We start from the raw sequence: 13,870 nt of genomic DNA, 5'->3' as shown, positions 1-13,870 counted from the left end.
TTAAATGTGCGCCCGTGCGTGTGCTTTCCTGCAAGTGTGTGTGTGTGTGTGTGAGTTGTGTTTGCTGAAATAAGGCAAGCGGCAAAAATATTACAAAAGAAATAAAAAGTGAAAAAGGACGAAAGATAAGTATAAAATTTAATGTCGACTAAAGTAGAGAGCAAGCCAACAAACAGGGCGAGTGCCACTTGAAATCGATGCACAAGCTGCTGAGGTCAGCAAACATAGATGAGTGCACATTTTGTACTACGATTTCAGGTTTATATTGTTAGGCCCAGCATACAAAAATGATAGAGTCTTATGACGAGTTGATTCGATGAGTCGAGTCCATGTTTGAACAACTGAAAGGGATAGAGAATCTAAGCTAACGTATCTCCGTGCATATCCGAAGAAAGCCGAGTTGATTTTAGAGCTTGATATTTGACCTCCATTAAACACAAATCAATAAAAACTGTAGGTGACTCAGCTTTGAAGATGAGTACTTGTGTTTTAGCATATGCAAAAATCATAAATGTGAAACTTTCTCACATTCACGCTTGGTACTAGGTCTCGTAATATCGGCTACGCAGGACTTTCCGCATTTTTTAATAATGTGTAAAAGTCGTAACACTCGAATTTATGTTTACTTTCATGAGATGTATGGCTGAATAACATTTTTGATTTGCTGCAGAGAGAAAGAGAGAGCCGGAAAGATACATGAGTGCTCGTGTAGAAATTTAAATTTAAATGGATGCAGCAATTAAAAGAACATTAGTTACAAGCTCATGCATGTATGTATAAGCATTCATGGAAATATTTTTTAACACATTAAGCTTTATTGCCATGTCGTTACACTTCCTATCTCTCTTTCTCTCTCTCTCTCTCTCTCTCTCTTCTCTCTCTCTCTCGCTCTATCTGTGCGTGTCTCTGTGAAATTTTATATGCTTGTGCAGCTCACTTGGGTACATAATTTTCATTGGTTGCGCATAATTAAAGCATTAGGAATTATGCAAAATTTGTGCTTTTTGGCACTTCATTATTACGGACGATGTCACAAAGTTAAGTGCGCAGCAGTGCGCCTGCTTCACTTGGTCAGGAGTCCAGCAGGTCCATTTTGACATTCGGTTTGTGTTGCCTGTCAAATTACTCAGGCATTCCCTTTGGCATTTGCAGAACTCTGACATGAACGCCTTGTTTGGTTGACTGAGCTTAGCCCACATATAATTCATCAGCACGTCCTCAGGTTGTCTGCGTGTATGACATGCTCATAAAGCCTGAGGGCTTTGCTCACACAGACACACGTGCGTACAAGGGTTCGCCCCTCTCACTCTCATTAATTGCAATCACTTAAAGCCCACTCAAGCCTCGAAACGCGTTGCAGCAAAATTAGCTGAGCTTGTTATTCAGGCTACAAACAAAGGCTGACACTCACACACAGGCAACGCTGAGAGGATATAAATAATTGCTAATATTTTAAAACGTTCTTGATATTTTGATATCAATTTTTATGCATTGTTTTGTGTTCCTTGCTAATTACACATACGCTGCGTAAGCCCAAGAGCTATTGATTTTGCTTTCCTGCGCCATTAAGCCCTATAAACTTTTCCCTCTAATAAAGAAAACTTTGGACACGGATGCCGTAAGACGCAACCATTAAAATTAATTACATAAACATCAATGTGCCGCTAGCAATTAATGTTTCACCTAGCAGCTGTGGTCTTTAACAAAACACGCTCCTCCGCAACTCAGCTTTAAGCAATTTAACGCTGACTCAGTCTGTAGTTTGGCCCTAGCAAAACAACAAGCAAGTTGACAATAATGAATACTTAATAAAGTGGCCTGAAAGGTGGTTGCCCTTACCCTTAGTCTCCATCTCAGTCTCCACCCCAGTCTCAGTCGTGCTCGTCCTCGACCACACTTAGTTGCAAGTTTCATTCACCTTGTGTTAGGGGGTAGTGTCAAAAAGAGAGACTCTGGCAAAAGTTTACCTTTGTCTCCAGGCCTAAGTTTTGCTGTTTGTGCTTTATTGTTGTTTTGGGGCAGAAAATTTCATTTCAATTATCAACACCAATGTGGACAAAAGCATTTAAGTAAGCATGAGTAGGCTGTCTTAATTTCGTTGGCAGGCTGTCATTAAAGAATCTAAGGACCCCCTCTAGCTTAAGGCCATTTTAATTTATACTTCCTCTTTTTTTTTTTTTTTATTATATTTTACCTCTCTTTCCAAGAACTGTGGCGCCAGTGTCGTGGCGTGTTAATAAACACACAGCTGCGTGGTTCTTGTTTGCTCAACTGAGACTTTTTCATTTGCTTGGAAATTTCAACCAGCTTTATACTTTATACTGAAATGTATTTCCCACAGGAGTATTATAGCCTGCAAACTGTCTAAACATATGACGATTATTTTAGCCGTTGAGTTTACTGTATATGCAAAAGAATTCTATATTTATATAATTGATACACACACACACACACACGAAGAGCCGATTTTATGACGCATTGGAACTTGAGCAATTTCATGAATTTTAATTGAAGAGCCCGAAAGCCCGCAAGGCTAAAAAAATAACTTAATAGCCTATTGAAAAAAAAAATTGTTACGGAAGCGATTGCATAGGCGGGAAGCGCAAAAATGCAAAAGTGCGTACTTCTTTTCAGTAAAAATACAAATAAAATCACGACAGTATTCTCCGAATTTTTATTTGAAGTGAGGTTCCGCATAAATCTAACGACACTTGGATACGCATGCCCAAGACATTTAATAAAGAGTTGTAATGAAACGATATGAATACTTTTTGATTTAAGTTGTTAGGAGTTGTGTAATCGGAAACCTATGAATGAGACCTATGAAGTGCAATATACATAGCGCCATATGAAGGGCATGTACAGTTCGCATTATTGTTACAAGCTCTATACTTATTTTGTAATTACAGATTTTACGTAAATTCAAATTTGAGCTTATTTATGAAATTCCGCTCGATGGCTTTCAAATTGTTGATATGCTAATCAACAAGCTACACAGCTATGCATGAAACTATGCGTATTAATTTGATGATATAATAAATGTAATTAAAATTTCAATAAGCTTGGCTGCTGTATGCACGATGTGTCCGATGCGTATACGTAGTTCAACAAAAAGTAAACTAAAATGACATTAAAATAAAACAGGAGTGTATTCACACATGCAGCGCATTTGCGCTTAACGCTAGACTTGGCTGCAACAAGTAGCTAATGCTAATGGCCAACAGCGGGTAGAAGAATGTGTAACGAGGACTTCGACATGGGTGTGACGAGAGTGCTCGCTTTTGTTACTTGTTGACCTTGTGCCAAGAGTGGCGATTAGCACGCTATGCACTGGGTCATCAAGTCAACGCTAGCACAAATTATGCAGAGCAATGTCTGACTATTTGTTGCTTGTCTCTGAGCTTAACATTATTTAAATGACAGTTTGCTTAATATTCTGTATTTATAAACTGTATTTATGTTTATTTACGGCCATTAGTAAGCAGCAACGACTCGCCTGCTAAATTGCCTGCTAGACCGTTTCGACATAAGTCAGCCCTAATAAGTATTAACAAGACATAAGTAGACACACACTGACAGGCTTCAGAACATAAGTTTGCCTGCTAGTTTTTGCAAGTTGAAAATAAAGCTAATTAAAGCCATCCCATCGATGAATTGCATAAGCTAAAAGTGAAATTTCTGCTTCTTCTCTTTGCAGATTTTTGAAACGCATTTCTAGACACTGGTGCAGGTCGTCGAGCGGCACGAGCATAGCAGCGACGACGACGACGACTCAGCGTCGGGGAATGCGACATAAGCTACATCAAGAGCAGTAAGGAGATGTGGCTTACACCCCGCTCGGTGACAAGGTGTAGCAAGTCGGGTAGACTGCGGACTGTGTGTGTGTGTGTGTGTGTGTGTGTGTGTCTGAGTGTGGACAAAAAAGTGCTGATAAATGCCAAATAAAGTGACTACGATGTGAAAAGTGCTGCGCTGTGTCGCCATAGGCAACAGAGCCCCTAAGCAATTGGCCAAAGCAGCTTCACTCAAATGGATGTGGTATATATGTATGTTTGTGTGTATGTATGTGTGTGTGTGTGTGGGTGTGACTAAGCCGCATCTAGCTAGGTTGTCAAAGGCGTTGGCAACAATTGTATGAATATACATTTGGTTTGGTATTTTTCTATTTTTTTCTTTTTGACATGTGATGTTTTACATTCAGCGCAATTGCTGCGCCATTTCACATGCTACATATTTACAGTTGCTTGCTGGGAGTCAAGTGAATCCGTTTAAGCTCTGCCTCAAGGCCATCAGCGTACCCACATGCGTTTCAATTTGCGTTCAACTGTCACACATTTCTCTTTCGCATTCGCAGTCGCATACGCTTTCGATTTGGATTTCTCAGTGCCTGTTATCGCGGGAGTTAAATTCCGTGTGCCAATTTTGGGCTCAATTGTCTGGAAATATGTCAACGTATATATTTGAAAAACAAAACCACAACAAAGCCAAAACGAAAAGTCTTATAATTTGCACAACTTAAAATAAACACACACACACACACAGGTCACAGAGTAAAAAGAGCAGATATCAAGAGTGGCTTGTGGGTGGGCGTACGCACATAAGCCTTAGCTGACATTGATGGGATTTGCACAGGCCATAACAAAACGACAAAAATATGTTGTGGCCAACTGACAGCTGGTGGAATACAAATTGAATTGGCATCTCCTCTAGGCATTCAGCTCTTCGGCTGATGGTTTTATGGCTATAAACTCAAGTTTATCAGCCAAGCAAAGTGTTTGTCTTTAATTTAAAAAACAAAAACTAAACTATTTATGTATATTACTATAACTATTTATGTATGTATGTATGTATGTTATGTATAGAGAGTACTTGCTATAAGTTAGAACTTCTATAAGTGTTTGTAGTCTATTGACAATGTTGTTTTGTATCGGTGTTAGCACTCTGTTTGTAAGTCTGGATTCCAAGTTATTTGATAAACATATTTATTCTATGCATAGGTGATTGAATCGGGGGTCTAATATCATAGCAGGCTCCCTAATTTAGGCTTAGGCGCCACAAAGGCGAAAAAGCAATGCAACTGAAATATGTGTAAAATAAATATGAAAATTGTTTGATCATTTAAACTGAGCATTCAACAATATTTTACTAGCATCTATGCATAAGGATTAAGCAGCTTAAAGTGTATAAGACATGAGCACATAAGTAGTGTATGTACAGCATTATTTTGTGTCAACAACTATGATAGACTATGGTTATGATTTTGACAACCATTTTAAATTGTGGCAGCTTAACTAGATTTTCTATGGAATTAACTATGATAAACCACAAGTGCGCAGAGTTGTGTTGACCATGAGCCCCACTTTTGAAAGTTTATATCAAACGCTGCCACATGGAAGTTGACATGCCATTATTCCCACTCATCATATTCAAACGTACAGCATAATTCAAACACGTGCAGCATTGCAAATTAAACTTTCAAAAACAAACAAAAAATGTCACAGAACTCTGTGCACTTTTGGTAAACCTTGTGTAAAAGTTTCACAACGTATACGTAATAACAATAAAAATATATTAAATGTTTATCGTGCTTCACATGCATGTGTAATTCATAAGAATATAATTAAAAAAATACTCATAAGCAAAATGCTGTGTGAAGTTCCAGCTGATAACGCGAAGCGCAATTATAAATTGCTTTCCTCTTAGTCAAGTAGGAGTTTCAACTTAACTAAAACAGGAAAAAGCCACATTTTCGAAATGCAAATCGTTGAATGTTAATATGCCAAAGACAAATTACTATACTTGGTTATTATTGTTGTATGACCAATTTTAAGTGGCATAAAATTTAAGAACTAAGCAAAATAATAAACCTTTGTTTATACTATATACCTATACATACGCCAAATGAATATAAGATATTAAGTTAACTTAAGTGAATTTGTCTAGCTAACGATTCATAAGCACACACAAGTTCTTTCAATTAAAAAATGTTAAAGAATGTTGTATGAATTTTAAATTAAATAAGTAACTTCACTGCTAAACTCTTGGCAGACTTTAAAGCAGGTAATCATAAACATTATACAAAACAAGAAAACTTCTATAAATGTGCATAACAATTAACTTATGAATAATGTATTTTTAAGTAGAAAAAACATAATATAACCGACAAAAAAAAATGAAATTGCATGCATAATTAGAAAATTTACAATGTTGAGATTATATGTATGTATATCATTGCCGTCTCATCTGAGTGTAACCATAATTCGACTCTAACTTACTTATGGGCAAGAACTCAATGCAATTTGAAGCTAATAGCATTAGTATAAACATACAATAAACTATAAATGTTATTAAATCCGTGTCTGAATTTTTGGTGGGAAATTATTATAATTATATTTCAGTCGGTCGAATAATTCTTGGCTGTAGCCCGATTAAAGTCCTTTTTGAGTAGCGAGTGATTTGTCAGCTTGATAATATGGTTATATTTTGTGTCATTAGACACTATGAAATAAGAATTATCATTTTTATTTTATCCTACAGCCGATCCATATAACCATGCCCGCCTGTTTCTATAAACGAGAAACAAGAACTCAGAGATTATAAGAGTTGGAGCAATCAAATTTATATTTCTGATCATAATTTGCCATATAGACAGCGTGGTGCACTTTCTGACGCGGAAACGTCGTTGCCGTCTATGGAAATGCGTGCTGTGATGCGTTAGCTGTCATATTTGTTTGTGAGCTCGTGCGTCTATTTGCTGCGAGGCTCTAGTCTATATAGTGAATATCTATATAGTATTTATAAAAGTGAGCTTTAACTTACTCAAATATTAAAAAAAACTCATAATAGTATTATAGCAAATGGGATTTGTATGTGTTTCAGGGTTTGTTTTGGTGGTGCGTTTGTCTGCGGTATGGCCACAAAGCAATTTATCGCAGACAGCTCGGTTGCCATCTCAGTTGCTGTTTGCGTTGTGACGGTGCTCTTCTCTCCTTAGCTTCGTCATGATTATTATCCCAGTTGCTCAACGACTCTAGCATACAAGCACCAAATTTTCAGTTGAGACTAATTTTTTAATTAAGAAAGTCAATAAACATATTTTATCAGAAAAATAAATTGTTTTTCGAATTTCCTTAGTCTGAATCGGAAAGATAAATTTGCTTTATAAATCGCAAGCTCATGGGTCCTAAGTATACTTAGTATGTATTAATTTAACAGTACTAAATGTATAAATTTCTTTGAAGAGAAACTTCTTTCTAAGGATTACTTTGTTTTGTACGCACAATTCCACTTCAATAAACAATTTTATCCAGACTGCAATAATTTGAACATTTAAGGTACTATTATCTCCACTAGACAAAAGCTAGAAAAGGTTTTTTCAAATATATATATATATATATTAATATCCCGATATATATCCAAAGCATTTCATTTGCTATGAAATAGCTTTGTGCGTATAAATGCATAATATGTACCCTAACTAATTGTCTTCTTTCACACTTGCAATTCGCCTAAACAAATAGTCCAGGTATAAGCACAACAAGGTGGAAGAGATAGAGAAAACGAATTGTAAATCTTACATAACTAGAAATATTTGAAATATATATGACCTGAACCCAAAGTTGCAAAAGTTGTTTTCGAATTAGCCGAATAAACTATTACATGTGTTTTTTTTTCCATTTTTCTTAAAGGCTCTTAATTGTTTTAAATGGTTCCTAGTAGTTTTTAATAAGTAAGCAAATTTTAAATATCTTTACAAGGGATAGCCACGGGGCCGAGCTTCTGTATAGCCAGCTCGTAAAAAAAAAACTACCGGGGTAATTCAAAATAATAAACCCTGTGACATTATCGAATGTCCGCCAATTTGTTAAAATAGTACAAGTCTACATTTTTGTAAAAAAAGAATAACCCAGAGATAAAAAAAAACTAATTACTTTTTTGCACTCTTTTACTCTTATTATTACTGGGAGTTAACAGTTCTCGACTAAGAAACAAAATATGGATTCAATTAAGCTACATCGTGGCTCGTCTTAATGAAGTTAGTCCTAAATACCTCAGGGTCTTCCACAGTCAAGAAATCTATTTAAATCATAAAGTTCGTAGGGCGAGAACATGCTCAAGCATCTGACAAAACAAAAAGGATAATTTGTCGCAACTGTCGAAATTGCTAACAAGGCCAACAAGTCGTCGGCCTTGTTGAGATTTTTGGGCCACAATCAGACAGCTGATTGTCTTTTGTATGATTGTGGCGGAGACGCAGCTTGGGAACTCTGGTGTACCAGTGTTGGTCCATCATAAGAGCGCTCTATGCAATCAGCTTGTCAAAAAATTTCCATAGCAACTGCTGTGAGTAATGGGACTGTTGAAATATTAAAGTCAAATTAATAAGCAGTTCTGGGCAGGTTAAGCCCACTGGCACTGAGCTTGCTAATTGAAATGCTACTTGCTGGCTGGCTCATGCACTGCCACACAACACAGTGTTGAGTCTGAAATGCTCTCATGTGAATGTCCAGGTAATAGGACTATCTTTACTTGCCAGATGCTGCAACATAATCGTTACAAATATGCGGCCGTAATTCATGTGGAAACCTTTGCGTCTACCTCTCGACTGTCTATGTAGCTGTGGCCCAGCCTGGACTGCGAGTACATTCCAATTTTTCTTAAGAGTAGAAGCCTTTACAGCATTATACGCTCAAAATTCAAGCAGAGCGCACTTGCTGAAGAAATATTCTTTCACACGCTTCGTTTGCTTCGCAATATTTTTCTGTCCAATGTGTTGTTTTTTTTTTTTTTTGACTACATTGTAACCACAAACCTGGGTAAGGCCACGTCAGCACAGAAACAAATTGTCATTATATATGTATGTATGAGTAACTGTGCAGCAGACAGATGCCCACAGATGCTGCAGAATGTCTCTATTTGCTTTTGGCTGCATTTACTGTCCCTAAAAAGGGCAGAAAGCGAAGACTACAAAACGATATAAGTTTCAAAATTTAAAGTTATACGCCATGATATCGCTTTCGATAGTTTAGCTTATCTATTGAGTATTTGTATACTTGACATATTCTGGCTACACTGAATATAACAATTAGTAATAAAAAATGAAAAGGGGGCACAGAAATGTTGTTATTGTTGCTGTAGCGATAGGGAATGCCAAAATTAGAAAACTGATTATGCATTAAGAAAGTATTAAAAAGATTTTGTGGCATGGGTAATTACATTTTTGCGAGTTTCACCAGCCACGGGATTTCAAGAGCAAATTCAATTAATTCCAACTTAATGACAAATCGTTACAGGCAAGCGAATAGGCTGCCATGGCTTGGCAAGCTGCTGCTGAATTGTTTCCAAAGTGCGATAGACGCCTTAAACCACTTAACTCAAACGACCAAAAACACAAAGCGCAACTACTTGTGTAGACATTAAGTATACAAGTTGCTCTACTACAACTTTCTGTTCGAAAAGTGTCACTCACGAACAGAAAACAAAGCTAACACTAATAAAACACAAAAAGTGGCAAATGAAGCGACATTGTCCGTACTCTGCAGTCTTTATATTGCGCATACGCATGTGTGTACGCTACTGCAGGTAAACTGTTACTGTGGACCTCAAACGATACTTACAGTAGATAAGCAGCAATTACATGTGAGTGGTGCAGGCACTTAAAATCCAACAGCTAATTAGCTTTGATCAAAGAACTAAATTTGTACAAAACGCTTACAAAGTGAATGTTCCTTTTATTTAAAATCAATTAGCTGCATTTCTCCTGCATGCGTTGCCAGTGTGCTAGCTCGTGTGGCATGTGTGTGTGTGCCACGCGGCGCATTAGAAAATTAAATGGAAGGAAAAATGCTACAGAGTTGAGCGTCAGCATCAGTTGAAGCTGTTGTCCTCTCTTCGCTTATGGCTGCTTTTGGGGCAACCAACGTCCTGTTTACGTTTAGCGCAACTAATGACTTTTAGCTGCAGGCTGCCACGCGGCTGCTCTGTCAACCATCACACAATGACATACAAAGCGACGGAGCACTTAAGTGCACTGTGTCTCTCCCATTCCCCGAGCACAATGGCGCTCAATGTCAGCCAAATGAAATCGGCATACCGTGCAAATGATGGCTGAGCCAAAGATAGATTTAGCCACATGTGGTCAAGCAACCCGCTACTTTGCTTTACTACGAGGTATGTCCTTTAAATAGAGCCTCGGACTTGTACGCTCTTATTTCCGCGTTTGTATGCAAATGCCAAAACCTCACCACCAGCTGCTCGCCTTTGTATGCTGCATACAAATACAGCTCTATTTACACACAAACACACACGAGACCCACACTCAAAAGCAAGCACACATAGGAGTATAAGTAATTGCATCTTTTGCTGAATAAAACACTTCCGGTTCATTTAACTGGCGGCAAATGGCAACATACATGTGGCACATGGCGCCAGTTGATTCCGCTGGCCTCTATTTGAAATTGATTTTAATGCATCCAGATATTTGCATATGCAGTAACCGCCAGTGGGTTTCGCTTTGGCGCAGGTAACAGCTGCGCTGCTCTATTTTGCGTGTTTTACTGCAAAATTTTATTTGATTTTATTAAAGTGAGTATGACTCAATTTATACAAGTTATCAATGTGATTTACAGTATTTTACTTTTATCACCATTAAACCAACATGATCTGTACCATTTGTTATTTTAACTTCCACTTCTACTGGAAACTTTCATTGTCATTCTTGAAATTCATTCGAATTTGGCTTTCGTTCGTACAAGAGTTTCCTTGACTTGGTCGTTGCTCATTTCTTGCTACGAAGAGAAAAAATGAGAAAACACGAAAAGCTACTAAGTCGATTGCCATATGGAAATTAAAGAGATTTGTACATGGCGAGCATATGCTTAATGTTGATTTTTCATTTGCCTCAACGAGCGTACGATTGTGCAAGGGTCGGAGCAAGGGTCGCGTTGTGTCCTGCCTGTCTGCTGGGCTGACAAGCGTAAGACAAATACATACACAGTAAAAGCATGCACACGTACTACATACACGTATACAAGTACAAGTAGGACAAGTGCAACAGGCGGTGAAACCAGAAAAATGGCAAACCTAACCAAATCAAATGAAACCCTTCATCAACTGCAAACATTTTTGGGCGACGAACTTGAACAAAAACGAAATCACCAGATTTGCTATGCGGCGTAGAGGCATTTGGCTTGTCCCAACTGGGTTTACACAGTCGCTTGACAACAATGATGGCGACAATCAGGCCCAGGCCTTGTGGTCTGTGGGCGGAAGGCTAAAGCGAATGCCTTTCCAATTTTAGGCCGTCTCATGGCGTATTGTGGCAGACTGTGTCTCATTCAGTGTCCTTCGACGTATGTGTGGAATATATGGCTTTGTTTTTCTACCTCGTTCTGCTTTTGTTTTTCTACTACGAGTCTGGCTTTGCTCACCCACAGAGTCCTAAGGCCGGAAATGCAAATAGCTCCTGCGTTATGACCGATATATTGGACAAAATTCCAATTCTTTCGTTGTTTTCTAGTCTAGAGTCATGCTTTGTTTCTAATCTACATTTTAGTTGTTTTACTCAATCAACCAATCTGTCATTGCCGCCACGCTTGATTCGTTTTGACAGCTCACCATCACCGCAACACTCAAAGCACATACAGCATACACTAAGCGTATCGAAAATACAGTGTCAACTGTTACTATGTATACGAAATGTGGGTATAGTTAACCGTTTATATCGTGTATAAAAATATTGAGCATGCGGCATGACTAAATTTACTTCTTTCCAGATCTTTTTGTAATGCAATTTTTACGATGTACTTAGCTTTCGCTGTGAACGGACGTATTTTTTGTTACTCTCATTTAATTGATTGATCTGTGCGTTTTAGTGTATTTAAACTAGCTTATTAGTAGTGAAAGAGTGCACATTAAGATTGGTAAAAGTATTCTATTGTTTAGTTGTTTCAGTGGCATAAATAAACTAACAATTGTTTTCGCGGTTTTATTGCTGTGTTGTTTTTGTTGGTTTGAGCATCTCTTGTATACGCTCTCTCCAGCTTACTCTCTGTTTCTTGTGCTTTCTATTTTTAGAACGGTGCTTGCAATAGTGTGTGTGTTTTCTTGTTGCATTTTTCGTAATTGCGCTCACACAAAACTAACTAACGCTCTCATTTAACGTACTCTCTTAGTTGTGCGCTCTTAGTCGTTGCATTATCTGTTAATATTTTTGTTACTTACATACCCTTTCGTAGAGCATATACATTTAGTTAAAATGTTCGCTTGCTGCATTAAAAATTGCAAATGCCAAAGCGATGCTACTGCTGAGTCCATCGGATGCTGGCTGTGCGATAAATTTATACATGTGAAGTGTGCAGGCTTCACGATTAAAGTTAAAGATTCCATTATGAACAAGACCGGCTTAAAATGGTCATGTGAATCTTGTCGTGAAGCTGAGGCCGACAAGTCTAGGTTTATGCGACATACTAAGCTTAATTTTTATGCTCTGCGAAAGAGTTTTAATAAACTCAATGATGAGTTTATAAGTATGGAGACTCAGTTTAAAGCTCCTAAAGTTTTAGACGAATCCCAGTTGGCACCAGCAGTAACACCTAAAAAAAACTAATGATGTAACATTGGTAAACTGTCCAGTAACACCTGTTACTGCAGTTTGCCCTAGTATTGTTATAAATGATGATGAGGCTGGTCCGTCATCTAAAATTGTTAAAAAGAGTGTTAGATCGCCTGGTGATAGTTTCCATACTCCGCGCCCTGCTCCTAAGCCCTTATTAGCTGTTCCTTTACGGAAACAAGTTTTTGTTTCTAGGCTTCACCCGGATACTTTGGCTGAAGATGTAATTGCTTACATTCAATCAAAGATTCCTAACTCTATAATCACGTAGAAAAATTTAAATATTCTAGAGAGATATCTTCATTTGAATGTGCCACCAGAATTATTCGACACCATTTGTTGATTCTTTCTGGCCACAAGACTTGCTTGTTAAAGAATTTCCATTTAAAACTAAAAGCAGACCAACTGTGTCGCTACCAATTAAATTTTCTAACAGGGTGAAACCTAACTTAACCTTCTAATGATTGCAAAAAACACTTCTTCATTTGTTTGCGTTATAAAATGTTAGAGCATTAAAGCTTCTAAATTAGCTTAAATATATATAGATCAGTTACTTTTTGATTATAATGTTCTTGCTTTGTGAAACCTGTTTAAAGCCTGAAATTTCTAGTTCAACAATCATTCACAATAAAGTATTCATTATAGATGATGGACCGTCTGTCACCGGGTGGTGGTGGCGTATTTGATTTGCCGCTTTGATCCGGACCTTTTATCGGAATTAATTTGTTCTTTATCTAATATTGAATTTGTTGCAGTTAAACTGACTGTTTGTCAAATTCTTCTATATAACCTGCTCCTATATTCCACCTCAATCGGATGTTACAATTTATAATGAACACCTATCTAATAGTTTACAATTAATATCTTGTAAGCTATGTGAAATGATTATTTATGTATTGTATTAGGAGACTTGTTAATTTACAGAAATATCTGTTCCACTATGGATACTTGGTAGTTCTACTTAGCTCAACGAGTCATAAATAATTTACTGGATCTTTCACTTTATGAAATAAATAATGTTACTAATTGTAACAACCGATTTCTTGAACTTATATATTTTTATCGGATCATTCAGCTAGCGCAGTTAGCAGAATATATCCGATTGTGCTTCCCGAAGATGTTTCACCCACTTTTAGAATTACTTATAGAGTACCGGCTCTGAGCAAACGTGCAGCCTACAGCAGCGCCTAAGCCTCGTTGTTTTAGAAAGGCAGACTTTAATAAATTAAATAATCTTTTATAAATCATGACTGGTCT

General features: G+C 37.4%; 1 protein-coding gene across 2 annotated transcripts in view; it reads left to right on the top strand.

Moving 5' to 3' along the window:
- Window positions 1-4,790, top strand: part of LOC108600911 (prolactin-releasing peptide receptor) — a 28,418-nt gene extending 23,628 nt beyond the window's left edge. For both annotated transcript variants that reach the window (XM_017988744.2, XM_017988743.2), the window contains exon 3: window positions 3,698-4,790. The gene's annotated coding sequence lies outside the window, so the exon portion shown is untranslated. The remainder of the gene's footprint in view (window positions 1-3,697) is intronic.
- Window positions 4,791-13,870: the final 9,080 nt, after the last annotated feature.

The sequence above is a fragment of the Drosophila busckii genome, chromosome 3L, assembly GCF_011750605.1.
Source record: "Drosophila busckii strain San Diego stock center, stock number 13000-0081.31 chromosome 3L, ASM1175060v1, whole genome shotgun sequence".
In the NCBI taxonomy this organism is placed as follows: Eukaryota; Metazoa; Arthropoda; class Insecta; order Diptera; family Drosophilidae; genus Drosophila; species Drosophila busckii.
This window is presented reverse-complemented; position numbering and strand designations above follow the sequence as displayed.